Here is a 26,027-nt window from a genome sequence, read left to right as displayed (position 1 = left end):
GATATAAGCATCTGAATGCAGAGTTCCAAAGAATAGCAAGGAGAGATAAGAAAGCCTTCCTCAGTGATCAATGCAAAGAAATAGAGGAAAACAACAGAATGGGAAAGACTAGGGATCTCTTCAAGAAAATTAGAGATACCAAAGGAACATTTCAGGCAAAGATGGGCTCGATAAAGGACAGAAATGGTATGAACCTCACAGAAGCAGAAGATATTAAGAAGAGGTGGCAAGAATACACAGAAGAACTGTTTAAAAAAGATCTTCATGACCAAGATAATCATGATGGTGTGATCACTCACCTAGAGCCAGACATCCTGAATGGGAAGTCAAGTGGGCCTTAGAAAGCACTATGAACAAAGCTAGTGGAGGTGATGGAATTCCAGTTGAACTATTTCAAATCCTGAAAGATGATGCTATGAAAGTGCTGCACTCAATATGCCAGCAAATTTGGAAAACTCAGCAGTGGCCACAGGACTGGAAAAAGTCAGTTTTCATTCCAATCCCAAAGAAAGGCAATGCCAAAGAATGCTCAAACTACCACACAATTGCACTCATCTCACAAGCTAGTAAAGTAATGCTCAAAATTCTCCAAGCCAGGCTTCAGCAATATGTGAACCATGAACTTCCAGATGTTCAAGCTGGTTTTAGAAAAGGCAGAGGAATGAGAGATCAAATTGCCAACATCCACTGGATCCTGGAAAAAGCTAGAGAGTTCCAGAAAAACATCTATTTCTGCTTTATTGACTATGCCAAAGCCTTTGACTGTGTGGATCACAATAAAGTGTGGAAAGTTCTGAAAGAGATGGGAATACCAGACCACCCGACCTGCCTCTTGAGAAACCTATATGCAGGACAGGAAGCAACAGTTAGAACTGGACATGGAACAACAGACTGGTTCCAAATAGGAAAGGAGTACATCAAGGCTGTATATTGTCACCCTGCTTATATAACTTATATGCAGAGTACATCATGAGAAACACTGGGCTGGAAGAAGCACAAGCTGGAATCAAGATTGCTGGGAGAAATATCAATAACCTCACTTATGCAGATGACACCACCATTATGGCAGAAAGTGAAGAGGAACTAAAAAGACTCTTGATGAAAGTGAAAGAAGAGAGTGAAAAAGTTGGCTTAAAGCTCAACATTCCGAAAACGAAGATCCTGGCATCTGGTCCCATCACTTCATGGCAAATAGATGGGGAAACAGTGGAAACAGTGGCTGACTTTATTTTTTGGGGTTCCAAAATCACTGCAGATGGTGATTGCACCCATGAAATTAAAAGACGCTTACTCCTTGGAAGGAAAGTTATGACCAACCTAGATAGCATATTAAAAAGCAGAGACATTACTTTGTCCACAAAGGTCCGTCTAGTCAAGGCTATGGTTTTTCCAGTGGTCATGTATGGATGTGAGAGTTGGACTGTGAAGAAAGCTGAGCACCGAAGAATTGATGCTTTTGAACTGTGGTGTTGGAGAAGACTCTTGAGAGTCCCTTGGACTGCAAGGAGATCCAACCAGTCCATTCTAAAGGAGATCAGTCCTGGGTGTTCACTGGAAGGACTGATGTTGAAGCTGAAACTCCAATACTTTAGCTACATCATGCGAAGTGTTGACTCATTGGAAAAGACTCTGATGCTGGGAGGAATTGGGGGCAGGAGGATAAGGGGACGACAGAGGATGAGATGGCTGGATGGCATCACTGACTCGATGGACCTGAGTTTGAGTGAATGCCAGGAGTTGATGATGGACAGGGAGGCCTGGTGTGCTGCAATTCATGGGGTCACAAAGAGTCGGACACGACTGATAGACTGAACTGAACTGAACTGAAAAGTGGAGAACTAGGTTTTACTCAGTGGGAATTTTTAGGACTTAAGCCCGGAGGCAGCATCTCAAGTAATCCTGAGAAACCAGCTCTGAGGAGCCAAGAGGAGGAGCCAGGGGCTCTATAGAAGTCTTGGAATGAAGAGCAGGTAGTCAGAATATCAAAAAATGATTGTTAAGTAAAGAAAACCAGACAATCCAAGTTAAGGAATTTAGTGCTTTTCTTTGTATGGGAAGATGTAAGAATCTGGGCTCACTGAAATTATTCTTTTGATATGCTATCTGGGGTCAGTATCTTATATTTTGACATCACACTTACCCTAGGGAGTGACTGCAGGGAGTGGCTGCAGACTGATGGCTGATAGGTGGCGGGTATTTTCTTTTCTGAGTTTCCTTAGACTCAGGGGCTCACTTTGGTGGGTTGCAATCTCTGATGACTGTGAAATCCTTTGTTTACTGATATGGCAGGAAATATTCCATTTCTCACCCTCTCATATATATATAAAACAATCCTAAAAAAATTAGCTATTTCAGGAGACTCAGAAGTTATGCAGGCAGTGGGAAAACCAGGACTTGAAATCCAAACATGCCTCCCTTAAGAATCCACGATCTTTCCATCCTATCATACTGCCTTCTCAACTGAACCAAAGGAGACTCTAACTTAATTAATTCACCAAAAGCTAAAAGCATCATTCTCAAGGCAGAATACCCAGAAAATCTCTCTTCCCCTTAATTTCTCCTTCCCTCCCTTTCAGCATCCCTTCCTCCCTCATACTTCAGACGCCCCACTCTCTTCCCTTTCTTAGCTCCCTTCCTATCAAATCTTAGACAATGCCAGACACTCAAGCAACAGAATTTTTACTACTCTTCAGGGCACTACACTGAGGCTCCAAGGAGACCTGAGAATTCCCCTCTCTATTTCAAATAAGCCTAATAGAAATTGTCAATGTTTTTTTTGGTCACTCACATTTGTTTTTGTCTGAAGTCCCATCAACTCAATTAGGAGGTCTGGTTGTCTTCTATGATATGGAATTAATTAAAAATGAAATTTGTCTGTCAGGCTAAAATCTTTCCACCTGAGAGCTATTTAGCATTGAAAATATTAGGGCTTTACAATTTAATCCCCAGTAACAAAGCAAAGTCAATTGTGCCTTAGGAAGCATCACCACAAAGCTAGTGGAGGTGATGGAATTCCAGTTGAGCTATTTCAAATCCTAAGATGATGCTGTGAAAGTGCTGCACTCAATATACCAGCAAATTTGGAAAACTCAGCCACAGGACTGGAAAAGGTCAGTTTTCATTCCAATCCCAAAGAAAGGCAATGCCAAAGAATGCTTAACTTCCAGCTGTTCAAGCTGGATTGAGAAAAGGCAGAGGAACCAGAGATCAAATTGCCAGCATCTGTTGGATCACTGAAAAGGCAAGAGAGTTCCAGAAAAACAACAACTTCTGCTTTATTGACTACACCAAAGCCTTTGACTGTGTGGATCACAACAAACTGTGGGAAATTCTGAAAGAGATGGGAATACCAGACCATTTGACCTGCCTCCTGAGAAATCTGTATGCAGGTCAAGAAGCAACTGTTAGAACTGTACATGGTACAACCGACTGGTTCCAAACTGGGAAAAGAGTACGTCAAGGCTATATATTGTCACCTTGCTTATTTATGCAGAGTACATCATGAGAAATGCTGGACTGGATGAAGCACAAGCTGGAATCAAGATTTCTAGAAGAAATATCAATAACCTCAGATATGCAGATGACACCACCCTTATGGCAGAAAGTGAAGAAGAACTGAAGAGCTTCTTGATGAAAGTAAAAGAGGAGAGCAAAAAAGTTGGCTTAAAACTCAACATCCAGAAAACTAAGATCGTGGCATCCAGCCCCATCACTTCATGACAAATAGAAAGGGAAATAATGGAAACAGTGACAGACTTTTTTTTTGGGGGGGGGCGCTCCAAATCACTGCAGATGGTGACTGAAGCCATGAAATTAAAAGACACTTGCTCCTTGGAAGAAAAGTTATGACCAACCTATTTTACCCACAAAGATCTATCCAGTCAAAGCTATGGTTTTTCCAATAGTCATGTGTGGATGTGACAGTTGGACTATAAAGAAAGCTTAGCACCAAAAGATTGATGCTTTTGAACTGTGGTGTTGGAGAAGACTCTTGAGAGTCCCTTGGACTGCAAGGAGATCCAACCAATCCATCCTAAAGGAAATCAGTCCTGAATATTCATTGGAAGGACTGATGCTAAAGCTGAAACTCCAATACTTTGGCCACCTGATGTGAAGAAGAACTGACTCATTTGAAAAGACCCTGATGCTGGAAAAGATTGAAGGCGGAAGGAGAAGGGGATGACAGAAGATGAGATGGTTGGATGGCATCACCGACTCGATGGACATGAGTTTGAGTAAGCTCTGGGAGTTGGTGATGGACAGGGAAGCCTGGCGTGCTGCAGTCCATGGGGTCACAAAGAGTCGGACACGACTGAGTGACTGAACTGAACTGAAAAAAGTCTTACCCTGATGGGATCAACTCCTTCAGTAGACATTTAAGCAACAGTGGCTTTGTGTTGCAGAAGGGTTCAGGTTGAGGAATTAAAATCCCATGGACAGAGGAGCCTGGTGGGCTACAGTCCATGAGGTCGCAAAGAGTTGGAAAGGACTTACCGACTAAACAACAACATCTAGGTCCACAAGGTTAAGATTATGGGCAGAGAGACGTCATTCAAATTCTGACTCTGTCACTTGTTATGGACTATTGACCAAATTATTGAACTTTTCTGTGTGGTTTTCTCACCTGTAAATAACAGTAACTATCTCACAGGATTGCCAACTGAACCCAATGAGATAACACATGTGAAATACAAGATATATAATAATGTTCAAACAATGCTGTCTTGCATTTTTCTTTAAAGGATCATAATTGAAGCTTGGCTTTTCATTATGACACAGGTACATCTCCTCCTCCCTCATCTGCTTATCAATTCTTTCCTTTTTTTTTTTAACCCTCTGAATTAAGTGGATGTCCTAGATTGATGTTGAAAAGTGCTTAAACAAAAGCAGAAAGTTCCAGTCTTTCCACCCTGAGTGAGGACTATGGCTGGCCATAGCAGAGAGGGCATTTGGGCTGCTGGCACAGAGAGGAGGAAGAGGAAAGGAACAAATAAAGGCCCTGTTCTCAGCAAAGTGTAGTTAAAGTCGCTGTGTCGTGTCCGACTCCTTGTGACCCCATGGATATAGTCCATGGAATTCTCCAGGCCAGATGAGGAGCCAGGAGTCATGCTTGGAAAAGAGAGGCTCACCAAAACCGAATTGGGCTAAGAGAAAATGCTGAATATGTAAGTGCTAGAAGGGAAGTTCTTCCTTTACTGTGTGTGATGCAGAGATTCACTGTGGGTCAGGGAAGATTTTTGTGATGCTCTGCCATCACCCTCACCTGTTCCTTTTACCCCCATGCTATCCCTCCCCACCCTAGCCACCACAGTAATTGCCCTAAAGCACTACTTTATTTTCGTCTTTCCTCAACTAAACATCTGTGACACCTACAGGATTAAGTATAGACTTCTTCTTCCTTTTTTTTTTTTTAATATAGACTTTGCATCTCCAATATGAATCCAACTTACCACCATGGCTCCCTGACACGTACCAGATTGCTGACTCCTTGTCCTCTGAACTTATTCTGAGCTCTGCTTCCTCTCCATCTTTCTTTATTCTTTCTTCTTTACTCAAGAATGTCCTCTTGTTATTTCCTATCTCAGGGCTGCTTCTCCCTTTGAAACTTCCCCTAAAGTGAAGTGAAAGTCGCTCAGTCATGCCCGACCCTTTGCAACCCCATGGACTATCAGTCCCTGGAATTCACCAGGCCAGAGTACTGGAGTAGGTAGCTGTTCCCTTCTCCAGGGGATCTTCACAACCCAGGGATCGAACCCAGGTCTCCTGCATTGCAGGTGGATTCTTTACCAGCTGAGCCACAAGGGAAGCCCAAGAATACTGGAGTGGGTCAGTCAATCAGTTCAGTCACTCAGTCGTGTCCAACTCTTTGTGACCCCATGAATTGCAGCACGCCAGGCCTCCCTGTCCATCACCAACTCCCAGAGATCACTCAAACTCTTGTCCATCGAGTCAGTGATGCCATCCAGCCATCTCATCCTCTGTCATCCCCTTATCCTCCTGCCCCCAATCCCTCCAGCATCAGAGTCTTTTCCAATGAGTCAACTCTTTGCATGAGGTGGCCAAAGTATTCGAGTTTCAGTTTCAACATCAGTCCTTCCAGTGAACACCCAGGACTGATCTCCTTTAGAATGGACTGGTTGGATCTCCTTGCAGTCCAAGGGACTCTCAAGAGTCTTCTCCAACACCACAGTTCAAAAGCATCAATTCTTCGGTGCTCAGCTTTCTTCACAGTCCAACTCTCACATCCATACATGACCACTGGAAAAACCATAGCCTTGACTAGACGGACCTTTGTGGACAAAGTAATGTCTCTGCTTTTTAATATGCTGTCTAAGTTGGTCATAACTTTCCTTCCAAGGAGTAAGCGTCTTTTAATTTCATGGGTGCAATCACCATCTGCAGTGATTTTGGAACCCCAAAATATGAAGTCTGACACTGTTTCCACTGTTTCCCCATCTATTTCCCATGAAGTGATGGGACCAGATGCCATGATCTTCATTTTCTGAATGTTGAGCTTTAAGCCAACTTTTTCACTCTCCTCTTTCACTCTCATCAAGGGGCTTTTTAGTTCCTCTTCACTTTCTGCCATAATGGTGGTGTCATCTGCATATCTGAGGTTATTGATATTTCTCCTGGCAATCTTGATTCCAGCTTGTGCTTCTTTCAGGCCAGCGTTTCTCATGACGTACTCTGCATATAAGTTAAATAAGCAGGGTGACAATATACAGCCTTGACGTACTCCTTTTTCTATTTGGAACCAGTCTGTTGTTCCATGTCCAGTTCTAACTGTTGCTTCCTGTCCTGCATACAAGTTCCTCAAGAGGCAGGTCAGGTGGTCTGGTATTCCCATCTCTTTCAGAACTTTCCACACTTTATTGTGATCCACATGGTCAAAGGCTTTGGCATAATCAATAAAGCAGAAACAGATGTTTTTCTGGAACTCTCTTGCTTTTTTGGTGATCCAGCAGATGTTGGCAACTTGATCTCTGGTTCCTCTGCCTTTTCTAAAACCAGCTTGAACATCTGGAAGTTCACGGTTCACATATTGCTAAAGCCTGGCTTGGAGAATTTTGAGCATTACTTTACTAGCGTGTGAGATGAGTGCAATTGTGTGGTAGTTTGAGCATTCTTTAGCATTGCCTTTCTTTGGGATTGGAATGAAAACTGACCTTTTCCAGTCCTGTGGCCACTGCTGAGTTTTCCAAATTTGCTGGCATATTGAGTGCAGCACTTTCACAGCATCATCTTTCAGGATTTGAAAGAGCTCAACTGGAATTCCATCACCTCCACTAGCTTTGTTTGTAGTGATGCTTCCTAAGACCCACTTGACTTCACATTCCAGGATGTCTGGCTCTAGGTGAGTGATCATACCATCATGATTATCTGGGTTGTGAAGATCTTTTTTTTACAGTTCTTCTTTGTATTCTTGCCACTTCTTCTTAATATCTTCTGCTTCCCGTGAGGTCCATACCATTTCTGTCCTTTATCGAGCCCATCTTTACATGAAATGTTCCCTTGGTATCTCTTATTTTCTTGAAGAGATCTCTAGTCTTTCCCATTCTGTTGTTTTCCTCTATTTCTTTGCATTGATCACTGAGGAAGGCTTTCTTATCTGTCCTTGCTATTCTTTGGAGCTCTGCATTCAAATGGGAATATCTTTCTTTTTTGGGGGGGGGAATATCTTTCCTTTTCTCCTTTCTTTTCACTTCTCTTCTTTTCACAGCTATTTGTAAGGCCTCCCCAGATAGCCATTTTGCTTTTTTGCATTTCTTTTCCATGGGGATGTCATCCTTTTGAAACTTACTACTAGTCTTTTTTTTGATGGACTTCCCTGGTAGCTCAGACGGTAAAGCGTCTGCCTACAATGCGGGAGACCCAGGTTCGAACCCTGGGTCAGGAAGATCCCCTGGAGAAGGAAACGGCAACCCACTCCAGTATTCACACCTGGAAAATCCCATGGACCAAGGAGCCTGGTGGGCTACAATCCATGGGATCGCAAAGAGTCAGATACGACTGAGCGACTTCTGTGTTCTGTGTGTGTGTTCATGGGGATGGTCTTGATCCCTGTCTCCTGTACAATGTCACGAACCTCATTCCATAGTTCATCAGGCACTCTATCTATCAGATCTAGTCCCTTAAATCTATTTCTCACTTCCACTGTATAATCATAAGGGATTTGATTTAGGTCATACCTGCATGGTCTAGTGGTTTTCCCCACTTTCTTCAATTTAAGTCTGAACTTGGCAATAAGGTGTTCATGATCTGAGCCATAGTCAGCCCCAGTCTTGTTTTCACTGACTGTATAGAGCTTCTCCATCTTTGGCTGCAAAGAATATAATCAATCTGATTTCAGTGGTGTCCATGTGTAGAGTCTTCTCTTGTGTTGTTGGAAGAGGGTGTTTGCTATGACCAGTGCGTTCTCTTGGCAAAACTCTATTAGCTTTTGCCCTGCTTCATTCCATATTCCAAGGCCAAATTTGCCTGTTATTCCAGGTGTTTCTTGACTTTCTACTTTTGCATTCCAGTCCCTTATAATGAAAAGGACATCTTTTTTGGGTGTTAGTTCTAAAAGGTCTTGTAGGTCTTCATAGAACCGTTCAATTTCAGCTTCTTCAGTGTTACTGGTTGGGGCATAGACTTGGATTACTGTGATATTGAATGGTTTGCCTTGGAAACGAATAGAGATCATTCTGTCATTTTTGAGATTGCATCCAAGTACTGCATTTAGGACTCTTGTTGACCATGATGGCTACTCCATTTCTTCTGAGGGATTCCTGCCCACAGTAGTAGATGTAATGGTCATCTGAGTTAAATTCACCCATTCCAGTCCATTTTAGGTCACTGACTCCTAGAATGTCGACGTTCACTCTTGCCATCTCCTGTTTGACTATTTCCAATTTGCCTTGATTCATGGACCTGACATTCCAGGTCCCTATGCAATATTGCTCTTTACAGCATCGGACCTTGCTTCTATCACCAGTCACATCCACACTGGGTATTGTTTTTGCTTTGGCTCCGTCCCTTCATTCTTTCTGGAGTTATTTCTCCACTGATCTCCAGTAGCATATTAGGCACCTACTGACCTGGGGAGTTCCTCTTTCAGTATCCTATCATTTTGCCTTTTCATACTGTTCATGGGGTTCTCAAGGCAAGAATACTGAAGTGGTTTGCCATTCCCTTCTCCAGTGGACCACATTCTGTCAGACCTCTCCACCATGACCCGCCCGTCTTGGGTGGCCCCACACGGCATGGCTTAGTTTCATTGAGTTAGACAAGGCTGTGGAGTGAGTAGCCTATCCCTTCTCCAGCAGATCTTCCCAACCCAGGAATTGAACCAGGGTCTCCTGCATTGCAGGCAGATTCTTTACCAACTGAGCATGAGGGACTTCCCGTAATCCTGTCCTATTTCCTCAACATTCCCTCATTTGAAATTTAACATTTGCTGCCTGAGGTTAAGGTTCTTTATAATTTTTTTTCCCATTTTTTAGATTGTTAACTCCTTAAGGGTAGGTGCAATGTTTTACTCTGGATGGTATTCTCTGCCAGCACTTAATATGTACTTTAGAAAAGATTGTTGAAATAACACATGCTGGAGAAGGTGTGGAAAAAAGTGAACTCTCTTACACTGTTGGTCAGAATGTAAGTTGGTGCCACCACTACAGAGAACAGTATGGAGGTTCCTTAAAAGCTAAAAATAGAGTTCCCATATGATCCAGTAATCTCACTCCTGGGCATGTATCTGGACACAACTATAATTAAAAATGAACCACTATGAACACGAACCACTATGTTCATAGCAGCACTATTCACAACAGTCAAAACATGGAAGAACCTAAATGTCCATTGACAGATGAGTGGATAAAAAGATGGGGTACATATACAAAATGGAACATTACTCAGCCACAAAAAAGGAGGAAATAATGCCATTTGCAGTAACATGGATGGACCTAGACGTTATCATAGTAAGTGAAGTAAGGAAAACAAATACCATATGATATCATGTGGAATCTAAAAGATAGCACAAATGAACTTATCTATGAAACATAAAGAGACTCATAGACATAGAGAACAGACTTGTGGTGGCCAAGTGTGTGGGGGGATGGAGCAGGAATTGGGATTAGCAGATTCAAACTATTATATTAATATATATGATGGAAAAACTACGTCCTACTATAGAGCACAGAGAACTCTGGTCTGTGATAGGTCTGTGATTGAAAGTGAGCAGGCACAGAGGTCTTTCTGTCTCCCATTTCTTGCAGGCAAGACCCCAGCCTCCAAGATCTTCCCTGAGTTGCAAAGGGCAGATTCAAACAGTTGCTAATCAAGTTATTGTTGTTGTTTCGTCCCTAAGTTGTAACTGACTCTTTTGCTAAGCCATGGACTGTAGCCTGCCAGGCTCCTCTGTCCATGGGATTTCCCAGACAAGAATACTTGAGTGGGTTGCCATTTACTTCTCAGGGTATCTTCCTGAGCCAGGGATTGAATCCATGTCTCCTTCATTGGTGGGTGGATTCTTTACCACTTAGCCATCTGGAAACCCAACATCAACTGTACTTCAATTTTTTAAGAAAGAAATGATTATTGAATGGAGTCAAAACTGAATAACCTTTCTTTCCCCACAAGACCTTATTAATATTTATTCTCCAAACAATATGCAAACAAAATTGATTAAAAAGCAGAAAACTGAGGTTTGAAGAATGAAAACTCCCAGAGAGGGCTTCAGGGTGGGAGTGGAACAGAAGCCAATCTGGTGGTAATTCTGCTCGTCATTCTCCTGTCTGTTTAGTCTCTCTCATCTCAAGGCTATGGTGACAGCCTGGAATGAATTGAATCCTGAATAGCAACTGCAGGTCTGCAGGCCTGGGATGAAGTACCATGTCTCTTTAACTCTTTCTTCGGAGAGAATTCTAAAAAGGTGGGAAAAGAGAGAAAAAGGAAATTTAGTCCACAGAGAAATTAACTGCAATGCCAAGACCACACACAGCTTTAAAATTCAATGCTTTCTTTCTCTGAAGATACCCAGGTCGGTTTGTCTCTGCTGTTTTTCATCATATAAATTACTTTGCTTGAAGGGCAAGTGGGAGTAAATATAGCAGCAGTATCTCTGATGTAACATTTACTGACCTGGCTTTGACACGTCCTTGACATTGTCCTTTAGAAAAGAAAGAGAAAAAGAGAAACTGTCTCTGCTACTGTGTGTAAGAGAAACTCCCATTCTCAGCCATCATCCGAGTATGGGAGACTGATAAATATAAAGAATAAAAATGAAAAAGTGAAAGATGCTGGTAATTTGTCAGCTTTCCTGTGTTTGACTGTCCCTGGCAGGTGGGCCAGTGCCAGAGACAGTCAATCAGCAGTATTTACCAAGGTGGGGGTAGCCAGATGCTCATGCTGGAAAGTTCAAGGCACAGTTCAAGTTCCCATTCTGAACGTGCATTTTAAAAACATCCTGCCCAAAAGTTTTGTAGGTTACTGAGTTCCATTTTCCCCTTACTCTTTCCAGTCTCTCTCTTTTTTTTCCTTAAAGCAAGGACTTAAGGATATCAATGATGAAACTTTACTTTTTATAGAGCTGGAATACACATCTAAAAGAGAATTGTGGGACTTCCCTGATGGCTCAGTGGTAAAGAATCCTCCTGCCAATGCAGGAGACTTGGGTTCGATCCCTCTGAGAAGATCCCACATGCCTCAGACCAACTAAGCCCAATAGCCACAACTATTGAGCCTGTACCCTAGAGCCTGCTGCTGCTGCTGCTGCTAAGTCACTTCAGTCGTGTCCGACTCTGTGCGACCCCATAGATGGCAGCCCACCAGGCTCCCCCGTCCCTGGGATTCTCCAGGCAAGAACACTGGAGTGGGTTACCATTTCCTCCTCCAATGCATGAAAGTGAAAAGTGAAAGGGAAGTCGCACCCTAGAGCCTAGGAGCCGCAATTACTGAAGCCTGAGCACTCTAGGGCCCATGTTCCACAAGAGAAGCCACTGCAATGAGAACCTGAGCAGCACAACTAGAGATTAGCTCCTGATTGCCGCCACTAGAGAAAGGCCTGTGCAGGAATGAAGGCCTAGTACAGCACCCCCACTCCAAAAAAAAGTAAATAATTGTGGCTCTCTGAGGAGAGGCCTGGATAAGTGGGTGAGTAAGTTCAGGGTTGGGGGTGGGGAGGAGGGCAGAGGGGAGAACAGCCCAGAAGTCTTTTCTCTATGCTTTCTGATTACTTTACAATGAGAATATTTAGTGAATTACATTTTCTTTTTTTTTTTTTATTCAGGCCACAAAGCCTGTGGGATCTTAGTTCCCCCAGCTGGGATCAAAGAGCCCCCGGCCTTGTTCTTAAACACTGAACTGTCAGATAAGTTCCCCACGTGCAATTTAAGTAGGGAAAAGGACAGAAAGGATGGATTGGGAAACAGTTCACCTGTGATTTATACATGAAACTTCATTTGGACATATTATGAACTCTCAGTTAACCCCAATAAAATATGCTTGGTAGATTAACTGGGATTATCTTACTGCCAATGTCCAGCATATAGTTTCAACTCCTTTTGTTTTTTAATTTTGCACCTCAATGTAAAATTTAAATTATGTACCACATGAAAATATGTTATTTGTAATAAATACATATGTATACATGCTTCTGTCTATCCATTTATGTTTATTAATTACTTTTTTTTTTTTAATATTTATTTGGTTGCGTTGGGTCTTACTGCGGCACATACGGTCTCTTGTGGTGGACAGGCTTAGTTTCGAGACATGTGGGATCTTGGCAACCAGGGATTGAATCCATGTCCTCAGCATTGGAAGACAGAATTTTTAACCACTGAACTGTCACTGACTCCAAACTCCCTCTGCTCACTGCAGGACTGGCCAATGAATGAGAGAGGAGGTGTTGAGGCAAGGTATTTGACTTTATTCAGAAAGCTGGCTGACCAAGAAAATGGCAGACTAACTCAAAATAACCATCTTATCTGGAGCTGGATGTCAGGTTCTTTTTATAGATCGAAGATGGTTGGGGGAGGTGGCCATTAATCTTGCAAATATCTCCTAGAATGGCAAGCCTCAGGCAGGGAATGTATTAATTTCTTCATTCTTGCCATCTAAAGGGAGGGCAGGGTTCTGAACAAAGGCAGTTTAGTTTACCAGTCAGGCAGAAGGGCAAGATTCTCTGAGACAGACCATTATGTATGATTATAACAACAAAAGCAACAAAAAGCAAGTCAAAGAAACAATTCCAACATGGAGTCAGAATTGGCTTTTCCCTGCAACAGACCACTAGGGAAGTCCCTACTTTCTTGTTTTCTTGATAAGACAGAAATAAGAGAACATTGTGATGGTACTGCTGGCAATGCACTCCCACTGCCACCCCCATTTTAAGACCACTGGCCAAATTAACAGAGCAATGCTGTTCTAGGAGTTAATGTATACATTAATGTAAACAAAATAGCTCATGCAGTGCCTGGCATAGGCTATTTGCTCTATAAAATATAAAAATTGGGATCCTTTCTTTCTTCCCCCTTGCTCATGGGAAAGGACATGGTTGAAACAAAAGAACTTCTTTGTAAGCATCTGGCCTAGGAAAGTCAGAGCTAGGGAGGGTTTGATACCAATCCCCCTCATCTTAAGACAAAAATGCTGAGGGCCAGGGAGAGTTGCTGTTTAATAAACCTTACAAATCCTCTGAATGGCAATGCCAGGTGTCTTTTTCTTACTCCTTTTTTTTTTTTTTTTGGCTGCACCTAGCAGTTTGCAGGATCTCAGGTTCCCAGCCAGAGATTGAACCTGGGCCACAGCAATGAAAACCAGAAATCCTAACCACTAGGCCACCAGGGAACTCCCCCAAGTGTCTCTTTTCTTTCTTTCTTTTTATCTTTTCCCTGTCAAGTGTCTTAATGTAGTCTTCTAAACTTCCATGTGTACCTCTGGCTCATTTCTAAACTACATGACTGAGTGACTTTCACTTCACTAATTTTGGGGTTAACTGTCTTCTCTCTTTCCTCATCTTGGTATGGCTAAGTTTAAAACTATGATCTTACACTTTCATGTGCTGTAGGAGGAAAACTTCAGAAAAGCTAGAAATACAATAAAAGCTTTAAAAATTAATTCAAGTGACTAGGCTGAAGGCATCCTGGCTTCTCCCATAGCATAGTATATATACATAGTGAGCAGCAGGTAGGGCTTATTATTATTGTCATCATCCTCATCATCCTTATCATCCTTATCAGTTTGGCTTCCCTGTAAGTGTGAATAGGTTTTCAATGATATGTTTCAAAGGTCTAAGCAGCTTCTCTTGTCCTGAGAGAGACTGAGCCAGCATCCAGGTGGCTTCTAAGAACAATACCTACCCGACAACTCAGGTGGCTTGGCGTTGCTGAGCCCAGAGAAAACGTTGGGAAGATCTAGCAGAGGGAGCTCCCAGCCCCCAGCGTGATGCCTGGGGCAAGCTCCTGGAAAAGTTTACCTAATTTCCACCTAGAAAAACAGAGCTCTCCTCTGGAATTCAAACACAATTTAGAGAGGACAGAGAAATTCACAGCCTGGGGCCCAAGTCTGCCTGGTGCCAAAACAACCACAAAATTCTGCTTCACAGTTTGTGAAGCACTATGAAAGGCAGAGGGCCTGAGTCACAGGCAGGCTTTACAAAGTTCACAAAGTCTCATTTTACCAATTTAAAACAAAACTGGAAATAAGGTAAAGAGGAAGGAAAAGACACTAATAAGATTTGAGAGCCCAGTTGTTCTAGACAGCAGGTACATTGACATTTCTTATTTCACTTTCACAACCTCCCTGGAAAGAAGATTCATCGCTATTTTTTTAAAAAAAACTGAAGCTCATAGGCCAAGCAGCATGCCCAGGTTTACAGAGCAACCAAGTGGCAGAACCAAAAAGTGAGTCTAGGCCCTTTGACCTCTAACCTCGTGAGTGCACCTTCCTCAGCCCCATATGAAGCAACCAAATTCCAGAATGTTTTATGAGCACCCTGCTGAAGGTCATGCAGCTAATAGCAGGCAGGGCTGGCGTCTGCCTGTAATTCAGTTGTCAGGCTTCAGGTGGTTAGTCTGTGTTTAGCAAGATGTTTTGTTTGCTGATGGGAAACAAAGATGTGGTGAAAGAAAAGCTGACTTGTTTAGTTAATTTGGGTTGGAGATGTGGTTTGCAGGGAGAGGGCCCTAAACTAAAACATCACATTATGAAATTACAGATCAAATGAAGAAGTAGGAATGAAATGAAGTAAATCCAGGAGCCCATGCTGACCAGAAAACAAAACCAAATTTCTCTTCTCTGTGTTAATCAAGTTTTTTTTTAATTGGAGTATAATTGCTTTACAATGTTGTGTTACATTCTGCTGTACAACAGCATGAATCAGCTGTATGTATATACATACCACCTCCCTCTTGAGCCTTCCTCTCACCCCTCCCTTAATCAAGTCTTTAAAACAACTTATATTTTTGAATGAAATATTTCCATAATAAAAAAAATCAAGAGATTCAAAATATGAAAAGGTAACATGAAAAGTCACTTTTCCTCCTCCTCTGAGCCCTTCACCTGCCAGCTCCCCTCCCCTTTCCACACAGCTAGCCTGGCCACCAGAGAGTATTCAGAGGCCTTGACTCAACCTAAACACAGAGGATTCTAGGTGTTAGAAGAGAATGCTCATTACAGGGTATCAACTGCAGAACAATGCACAACCTAAAATTTTTGAGTTGTTTGCTTCAAAGATCTTATTAGAACTGGGCATGGAACAATAGACTGGTTCCAAATAGGAAAAGGAGTATGTCAAGGCTGTATATTGTCACCCTGCTTATTTAACTTATATGCAGAGTACATCATGAGAAACACTGGGCTGGATGAAGCACAAGCTGGAATCAAGATTGCTGGGAGAAATATCAATAACCTCAGATATGCAGATGACACCACCCTTATGGCAGAAAGTGAAGAAGAACTAGAGAGCCTCTTGATGAGAGTGAAAGAGGAGAGTGAAAAAGTTGGCTTAAAGCTCAACATTCAGAAAACTAAGATCATGGCATCCGGTCCCATCACTTAATGGCAAATACATGGGGAAACGGTGGAAACAGCGGCTGACTTTATTTTTCTGTATTCCAAAATCACTGCGGATGGTGACTGCAGTCATAAAATTAAAAGACGCTTACTCCTTGGAAGGAAAGTTATGACCAACCTAGACAGCATATTAAAAAGCAGAGACATTACCTTGTTAACAAAGGTCCGTCTAGTCAAGGCCATAGTTTTCCCAATAGTCATGTTTGGATGTGAGAGTTGGACTATAAAGAAAGCTGAGTGCCAAAGAATTGATGCTTTTGAACTGTGGTGTTGGAGAAGACTCTTGAGAGTCCCTTGGACTGCAAGGAGATCCAACCAGTCCATTCTAAAGGAGATCAGTCCTGGGTGTTCATTGGAGGGACTGATGTTGAAGCTGAAACTCCAATACTTTGGCCACTTGATGCGAAGAGCTAACTCATTTGAAAAGACCTTGATGATGGGAAAGACTGAGGGCAGGAGGAGAAGGGGACAACAGAGGATGAGGTGGTTGGATGGCATCACCGACACAATGGACATGGGTTTGGGTGGACTCTGGGAGTTGGTGATGGACAGGGAGGCCTGGTGTGCTGCGGTTCATGGGGTCGCAAAGAGTCAGACACGACTGAGCAACTGAACTGAACTGAACTGAGTACTACAGCCTGGGAGACAACTTCTCAGAAAACTGAGGAACTGTTCCAAAGAGGTCAAGGGAAAGCCAGGGTATATGAGATTTTTATTGTTTTTTTTTTTTTTAAGTTTATTTTTGGCTGTGTTGGGTCTTCATTGCCATGAAGGCATTATTCTAGTTGCAGCAAGCAGGGGGGCTACTGTCTAATTTCAGTGCTCAGGCTTCTCCTCAAGAAGCCTTGCTGTGGAGCAAGGGCTCTAGGGCATATGGGCTTCAGCAGTTGTGGCTCCTGGGTCCTAGAGCCCAGGCTCAAGAGTTGTGACACACCGGCTTAGTTGTATATTCTCCTGCATTTGCAGGCATATTCTCTACCACTGAACTACCAGGGAAGCCCCTGTTTTTCTGTTTTGTTTTAATATTTATTTGGCTGCACCAGGTCTTAGTTGTGGAACATGGGATCTTTGATCTTCACTGCAGCATGTGGAATCTTTAGTTGTGGCATGTGGGATCTAGTTCCCTGACCAGATATTGAACCCTAGCACCCTGCACTGAGAGTGTGGAGTCTTAGTCACTGGACCGCCAGTGAAGTCCCAGGGCATATGAGTTTTTTGCTGGAAACATGTAGTCAAACATCAAAAGATTACTGCTCATCACAAAGAACAGATACTACAGATTGGTGATTTTAGCACTCTTCTGTTTTGGAAAGATGCAAGGATCTGGGTTCACTGAAATTACTCCTTAGATATGCATCTTAACTAAGGCTAATACCCAAGGCACAGAATGCTTCCTGTTTTTCTTGATCCTGAATTTCCCTGAGGGCACACCTTCAGTGCTGCAGTGGCTGGAACTGGGATGGCTGGAAACCCTTCCTGTTCAAAATGATGTGATTTGAGGTGTGTGTTAAGGCCCAGTGCTTTGTCCTAAATATATCCTCACTGACCTGGTACCACCTTCCCCTTTAACCTAGCTGGAAATTCGCCCAAGTGAGGGCTAATCCTCATATTAAACAAAGATGAGGACATGACTTCTAGAACTACACCAGAATAGGGTAACTCTCAAAGTACATAGTTTTGCCTAAGTCATTCCTGTTTATCAACCTAATTCATATTCTCTGGTTATTTTGTTCTCTCCATTTTCTTCTTCAAAAGACCCTCACCAAGGGGACTTCCCTGGCGGTCCAGAGGTTAAGACTCTGTGCTTCCAAAGCAGGGGGTACGGGTTTGATCCCTGGTACGGAGAAGGCAATGGCACCCCACTCCAGTACTCCTGCCTGGAAAATCCCATTGATGGAGCCTGGTAGGCTGCTGTCCATGGGGTCGCTGGGGGTTGGACACAGCTAAGCGACTTCCCTTTCACTTTTCACTTTCCTGCATTGGAGAAGGAAATGGCAACCCACTCCAGTGTTCTTTCCTGGAGAATCCCAGGGACGGGGGAGCCTGGTGGGCTGCCGTCTATGGGGTCACACAGAGTCGGACATGACTGAAGTGACTTAGCAGTAGCAGCAGCAGCAGGGGGGACCTAAGGTTCCGCATGCTGCATGGCACGGTCAAAAACAAAACAAAAAGACCCTCACTGAGGCAAATATGAGTTTAGGATTTTAAATATAATAGATTTCCTCACATTTTCCAAGAAGCCAGCTTGACACAAACTAGATTTTGCTTATGGGTGAACCGTGAGGGATTTATGATGAAGGCCTTCCTCCCCTTCCAAGTGCCTGGTTACTGACCTCACAAGATCATAATTTATGAGGACCTTTTACCTTCACTCCCTTTTTACCAAGTAAAACAACAAAAAGAAAAAGGTGAGGACATTGTCTTAGGCTGCTACTGATAGGAGAAATGGAAACAGCACACCCTGGCCAGGCACCACAGTAACCATTTGCATGAGCTATTGTAGGACAGGAGATCCTGGTCAGGACACAGAACTAGCCAGCACCCACGAGAATTCTGGAAAGCTCAAAAGGAGAGACTATAGACACCAGTCAATATGTCCTCCTAGAATCCTTCTCGCTGGAATCTATCTTGGTTGAGTGATGTGCACACCACCAGGAAGGACCCTGAGTCAGAATGACTGGCAAGATGCAACCCAGAAAGAAAACTAATCCCATCACCATAAAACCCAAGACTGTGACCCATGTGGCAGCGCAGTCCTCCTGGGTACCCCTTACCCTCCTATTCTCCCCACCCCCGGCGCCCTTCCCAATAACGCCTCTTGCTATGTCAGCATGCGAGTCTCCTCAGACAACTTATTTCTGAGTGTTAAACAAGAGCCCACTCTTGGGCCCTGGATGGGGCCCCCCTCCTGCAACACTATCAACCCTCCACTGTTAATCAGGTCTTCTTTAAGCTTATAATCAAAATAGCTAAGGAGGCAGACCTTACACCTGTTCTGTCCGTGCCTTTCCAAATTTGAACAAAGCCTTTGCCCAACTTTGCTGCTCTTTAAAGAGTCTGTCCTGTTTTCACCAATCTTTGGCAAACTCCTCTAACAAATTATCTGCCTGGCAATTACATTCACCTCTTAACTTGCAATAATTTGGTTTTGACCTCTATTGAAAATGTAATTAGGGGCCATTATCTATTCCTGAATGAGTAGATTCAAATGCCCCTTCTCAGTCTTTACTGAATCCCAGAGTCCCCTGTTGAATTTTGTTATTGCAAACAACACCCTAAAAGATGTTTTTTTTTAAAAAAAAAAATTAAAATAGCTAATTATAGGGAATTCCCTGGTGGTCCAGTGGTTAACTGCTGAGGGCCTTTGTTCAGTCCCTGTTCTGGGAACTAAGATCCCACAAGTCAAGTGACATGGCAAAAAAAAAATTATAGGAACAGCATAGACGCTTTAATATTGTTGTAAATATAAGGCAGAAAAAGTCACCCACAATGCCACTATACCCCAAAAGACAAGCATTTTTTAAGAAGATATATTTACAGGGCACTAGCTCAATATATTATAGTTCATCTTACAGAATGTTATACAACATTTGAAAACAATGAAATAAATCCATAGGTATGAAAAAAAAAACTTCCATAGTAATTAGTGGAAGTGAAAAATATCATGATGCACTGTACACATCATGCAATACCATTTGTGTATTTTTATAGATGTATATATGAAATAAAATTATTTTTATTTTAAGGCAGGGCAAGCACTTTTTTTTTAGGACAAGAAAATTTTTAAACACAAAATTCTTTCCTGCCTCCAGCTAATTTGGGGATACTTTAGACGCTCCCTGAAGCATCCCAGAGAGAGATTAAACAATTAGGATTGTTTGGTATGTTGGGTTATATGGGAAGCATTGCCTAGTGGAGTGGAGATAAACCTTCTCAGGTTGCACTGTATGGATAAAATGTCATTAATATAAATATTCTTATAAATTATATAAAATTTCTAAAATTGGATATGTTCTGGTATAATGCTACCAGTCATAATTCTAATTATGATCTTAAAATGTTGTACGTTATAGCAATAACTAAGTTTTTTTGTCAATTGCATTGTAATCAGATCTCTGCTGCTGCTGCTAAGTCACTTCAGTCGTGTCTGACTCTGTGGGACCCCATAGACGGCAGCCCACCAGGCTCCCCCGTCCCTGGGATTCTCCAGGTAAGAACACTGGAGTGGGTTGCCATTTCCTTCTGCAATGCATGAAAGTGAAAAGTGAAAGTGAAGTCGTTCAGTCGTGTCCGACCCTCAGCGACCCCATGGACTGCAGGCTTGCAGGCTCCTCCATCCACGGGATTTTCCAGGCTAGCTATACCTTTAAAGTCTTTTGTCATTCTAAGACATTACTTTGATGTCTTTGCAAAAATGCCTCATCTACAAGAAGATTCATAGAATTTTTTTAAGACTTATTTTTAAAAATATTTATTTATTTTTGCTGTATCAGGCCTTAGTCGTGGCTAACAGGTTCTTTTCAGCTTGTGGACTTCTCTCTAGCTGTGGAAGGTAGGCTCAGTGGTTGTGGCATGTGAGCTTGGTTGCCCTGTGGTATGTGAGAATCTTAGTTCCCTGACCAGGGATAAAATCCACATCCCCTGCATTGGAAGGTGGATTCTTAACCACTGTACCACCAGAGAAGCCCCTTAATTGAATTATTAAAAGGATACTCTATGTTTATTTCTGAAGTTTATCACAGTAATCTATTTTTGGATACAGATCAGATGCCTCATGACCTGCAACCAGAAGATTATTCACATTGGAAAAGACATCAGATAAAGGACTGTCCACAGCCTTGTTGGAAGGGGCCATATCAGGTCTTCTCTCTTAAATGGACTGAAACTCCTGTTTCTGACACCCTCTTAGACTGAGACCAGCAGTACCAGACCAGGACAAGAAGAAGACAACATCCGAAGTAGACAGCTTCCAAGATACCGAACCAGACCTGTGTAATAATTACTTTGAGACTTGATCACACTTTTGTTTGTGAACCAAACATTACTTTCTTGAGCTCAGGCTTATGCAAATGTCAAAAATCAACCCAGTTGCTAGATTTATGGTTGATTACCTATGTCCAGTATTTCTGGGTTGCCTCAGTGGATCTCTCCTCTCCAAGGTTCTAATTGGAAGGCCCTTATCGATTTTAGCTTAGAAGAAAGGAATTCTGGTACCATGCAAGTACTGATGATAATCACTCTTATGAAATGGGACACTCTTACATTAAACTCTTATGTTTAATCTATCTATAAATATTCCTTTTCACTAGATATTAAATATATTGAGTAGCTCCTAACAGGACCCAATAGATTTATGGAACAAATTTATGGCCTTAGCTATTCCCAGGTTGGTTAGGAAGATGAACAATTGGTTTTCCTTAGGCTCAAGGTCACCTATGGGTAGCCTTGAAAATAGTCCCTGCCAACCTGTCTTTAATTTGGCCTGCTAGGTTCAATTGGGCTACCCAGGTGGTGCTAGTGGTAGAGAACCTGCCTACCAATACAGGAGACGTGAAAGATGGGTTCGATCCCTGGGTTGGGAAGGGATGGCAATCCACCCCAGAATTCTTGCCTAGAGAATTCCATGGACAGAGGAGCCTGGTGGGCTACGGTCCATAGGATTGCAAAGAGTCGAACATAACTGAAGCGACTTACTATACACACCTGTTCAATTAGTGTTTCAGTGGTATGATTATTGGGTCATGATATTTGTTCCTTCACTTGGAATAGAATATGTCATTATTTATAAAGAGGCATCAACAAAATTCAGCCAGTAAGCTTTAAATGGTAGTAACCATCATTGGGCTTGTCAGATGGCTTCCGGCCTGCCAAGCAGGTGACATGGATTCGATCCCTGGGTTGGGAAGATCCCCTGGAGAAGGAAATGACAACCCACTCCAGTATTCTTGCTTGGGAATTCTATGGACAGAGGAGCCTGTAGGCTACAGTTCATGGGGTCACAAAGACACAACTTAGAAACTGAGCATGCACGCATGAAACCAAGTCATTAGTTTGTTCAGTTAAGAAGTTTCCATGATGAGGAAAGCAGTCCTACAGGGGCAACTTGCACTATCACACACAGTGAATATATTCACATATATTTATATATGCTTTGACCTTCAAGATTTGTGTTTTTATACCTGATGAGTCTTCTAATGTAACCTGCCTTATGACACATAAGAAAAATCAAATTTCCACTCTGAATGATCCTCTTTCCAGTTTAAGTGAAATGTTAGGAAGATGGTTTGATTCAGGCGGATGTTGGCTTAAATCTTTGCTAATGATAGTTACTCCTACATTTTAATAACAGTTTGTGTAACCTAAAAAATATTAATAGTAGTTTCTTGCCTTTATGTTGTGTATCACCTACTCCCATTTAGAACATATCCAAACCATTTGAAACTATTAATCACATCCATATTCTCTATAAAATAATGGACATGCACAGTATACATGCAAGGGAAAATTGGCATAAGTCCTATTGGACCACTTGAAATTAACTGTCAGTCCTTGCCAGACATCCTACCAGTACAACTCCCCTAAAAGAAAAGAAAGAACTGGGCTATGAGGAACCAGCATCGAGGGACATGGTATACCACAGGAGGTAACCAACCATCCTAGCATCAAGGGACCAAATATTTGATCACCTTTTGATTAATTATCAAAAGAGAGAATTGATGAAATAAAGTTATTTTTAAGACAGGACAAGAAAAATGTTAAACATAAAATTCTCTCCCTGCCTGTTTGAGCCACCACCCCTTCCCCTTTAGCATGCCTTGTGCACCTGCGTTATACATTAACTAGATCCCCTTAGAAGACACAGGAATGCTTATTCACCAAAAAAAAAGCTATTTCCTCCTGGTACCAACAGGTAACACCTTAGGAGATAACATTCCTTTCTCAATCCTGTAAGGGGTCACAATAAGCCACTACTCACCTTGTTGGACTATGTAAACTGTCAATATATTATTTTGATGTATAACCCTTTGTCTCAAAAAACTTATATATTTATATATGCTTTGACCTTCAAGATGCAGAATAGTCCTCAGAGCTCTCAGAACGCTGCATGTATGCTAAGTTGTTTCAGTCATGTCTGACGCTTTGCCACCCTGTGGACTGTAGTCCGTCAGGCTTCTCTGTCCAAGGGATTCTCCAGGCAAAAATGTTGGAGCAGGTTGCCATTTCCTTTATCTCCTGGGTAATAATTTGCAGGTTGGCCTGAACAAAGTTTTCCATTTATTTCTTAAATCGACTACTAATTTTTTTCATTGTCATGCTGGGATATGCATGCAAAATTTCTGGAAGGACACACAAGGCCCTATCAACAGTGGTGGCTTCTAGACTCTAGAAAATGGGAACACCAGCTAGGAAAAAGGATTTTACTTTTTTATTTGTACTTTTCTGGGTTAATTGGGTTTCTGTGAATTTATGTAATGCATTTTTAAATGTATTTATAGTGTATTTAAATGTATTTAAAATACTAACATTTAAAACAAAGGTATATCTCTGCACAATTTTTTGAAATGAATAAAACAAATGTCCACACATGTATCATGTGAAGTTTATCAATTATAAAATTAATCAAAATAAATGCATTATGTTTGAAAGGCATGTGAAGGCTAGATTTTATTTCATCTACATAAATTCATAAGATTGCATAATCTCTGAGGAACGATAAGCAAACATAAATTAAACATTACTTCTAATAGTTTCAGTTCAGTTCAGTCGCTCAGTCGTGTCCAACTCTTTGCGACCCCATGGACAACATCATACCAGGCCTCCCTGTCCATCACTAACTCTTGGAGTTTACTCAAACTCATGTCCGTTGAGTTGGTGATGTTATCCAACCATCTCATCCTCTGTCATCCCCTTCTCCTCCCGCCTTCAATCTTTCCCAGCATCAGGGTCTTTTCAAATGAGTTGGTTTTTCACATCAGGTAGCCAAAGTATTGGGGTTTGGCTTCAACATCAGTCATTCCAATGAATATTCAGGACTGATTTCCTTTAGGATGGATTGGTTGGATCTCCTTGCAGTCCAAGGGACTCTTAAAAGTCTTCTCCAACACCACAGATCAAAAGCATCAACTCTTTGGCACTCAGTTTTCTTTACGGTCCAACTCTCACATCCATACATGACCACTGGAAAAACCGTAGCCTTGACTAGACGGACCTTTGTTGGCAAAGTAATGTCTCTGCTTTTTAATACGCTGTCTAGGTTGGTCATAACTTTCTTTCCAGGGAGCAAGCGTCTTTTAATTTCACGGCTGCAGTCACCATCTGCAGTGATTTTGGAGCCCCCCAAAATAAAGTCTGTCACTGTTTCCCCATCTATTTGCCATGAAGTGATGGGACCAGATGCCATGATCTTAGTTTTCTGAATGTTGAGTTTTAAGCCAACTTTTTCACTCTCCACTTTCGCTTTCATAGTAGTTTAAATAATTTCAAAACAAAAATTACCCAAAATGTTGTCAAAATTGTATAGCAAAATTTCATATTTGATTTAGAATATGATATTTTATTTATTTATTTATGACCTGGTAGCTTTCAGGATCTTAGTTCCCTGACCAGGGATAGAACTTGTGTTCCCTGCAGTGGAAGCACAGAGTCCTACCCATTGGACTGCCAGGGAATTCCCTGGCCTGTGATATTTTAATGTTTACACGATACTACAAAGGATCTAACAATGTCTAGAGTACAAGAGGTTCTTACAAAGGACCTGAGGGTACTCCTCTGATAATCCAGTGGTTAAGACGCCACCTTCCAATGCAAGTGAGACGGGTTCCATCCCTGATCGGGGAAGTAAGACCCCACATGCTACAGGGCAACTAATCCTGTGCACAACAAAGACCCAGCACAACCAACATAGGAAACAAAGGACCTATGTAGCAGTAACTCCAAACTATATACAAAATAATTTGTATCTAGTTCTGCCTATGATATTTGACCGAAGACCATTTGCTGTGAAATAAGGAACGACAAACTTGTTATGAGAGGAAGTTGTTGAAAGGAAGTCACTCCTTCTTTCTGACTAGACAATCTATGCGTGCACTCTCCTTCCTCCCCCTGTCAGTGTGACTATTGTCTTCCCTCCTTACCTTGACTTTGGAACTCAGGTCATCTCCCAGGCAAGAGACCACTACTAGAAAGCAATCATATGTCTGCTGGTAAGCCACATAAGGTCTGCTTTTCTTTCCTCCCTCTTCATCAAAAAAGGTATGTTTTTCAAAAGGTGGATTGGATTGTGAGTTATAGCTCAATTAAAAAAATAATAATTTTCACGCTGGAAGAGGAAGGACAAACATAGGTAAGAAACTTGAAATACCACCATGGGGAGCTTATTTGAGATATTTTGCCACGTTGAACAAACTAAAATTTCTAATCCTGATACCAAGAGGTAGTGAAAGAAATAGCTAATATTATAAAAACCGCAAATAGAAATATTATAAAAATTGACAATGGAAAAAGTATCAGAGGGTAAAGGACTGATTTTCAAGAGTGACAAAGGGCTTCTTTTAAAGACAGAGGATACAATCTAGATGTCCACTGACAGATGAATAGATAAAGAAATTGTTGTACATATATACAATGGAATATTGCTCAGCCACAAAAAGGAACGAATTTGAGTCAGTTGTAATGAGTGGAATGAACCTAAAGTCTGTCATACGGAGTGAAGTAAATCAGAAAGAGAAAAACAAATATTGTATATTAACACATATATACAGAATCTAGAAAAATGGTACTGATGAATCTATTTCAAGGCAAGAATAGAGATGCAGACATAGAGAATGAACTTGTGAACCCAGCGGGGGAAGGAGAGGGTGGGGTGAACTGAAAGAGTGGCACTGACATATATACACTGCTGCTGCTGCTGCTGCTAAGTCACTTCAGTTGTGTCCGACTCTGTGTGACCCCATAGATGGAAGCCCACCAGG

At 41.9% G+C, this 26,027-nt stretch overlaps 1 long non-coding RNA gene across 5 annotated transcripts in view; it reads right to left on the bottom strand.

The window, feature by feature from the left end:
- Window positions 1-10,607: 10,607 nt before the first annotated feature.
- LOC147376070 (uncharacterized) overlaps window positions 10,608-26,027 on the bottom strand; it is a 174,887-nt gene continuing 159,467 nt past the window's right edge. For all 5 annotated transcript variants that reach the window (XR_015160693.1, XR_015160695.1, XR_015160698.1 and 2 more), the window contains one exon: window positions 10,608-10,907. This is a non-coding gene — a long non-coding RNA (uncharacterized LOC147376070). The remainder of the gene's footprint in view (window positions 10,908-26,027) is intronic.

This window comes from Bos grunniens, chromosome 3 (assembly GCF_055505025.1).
Source record: "Bos grunniens cultivar Pamir isolate PY7600 chromosome 3, Bosgru_T2T1.0, whole genome shotgun sequence".
NCBI classification, from domain to species: Eukaryota; Metazoa; Chordata; class Mammalia; order Artiodactyla; family Bovidae; genus Bos; species Bos grunniens.
The sequence above is the reverse complement of the archived record's forward strand: the minus strand, read 5'-3'. Positions and strand labels throughout refer to the sequence as shown.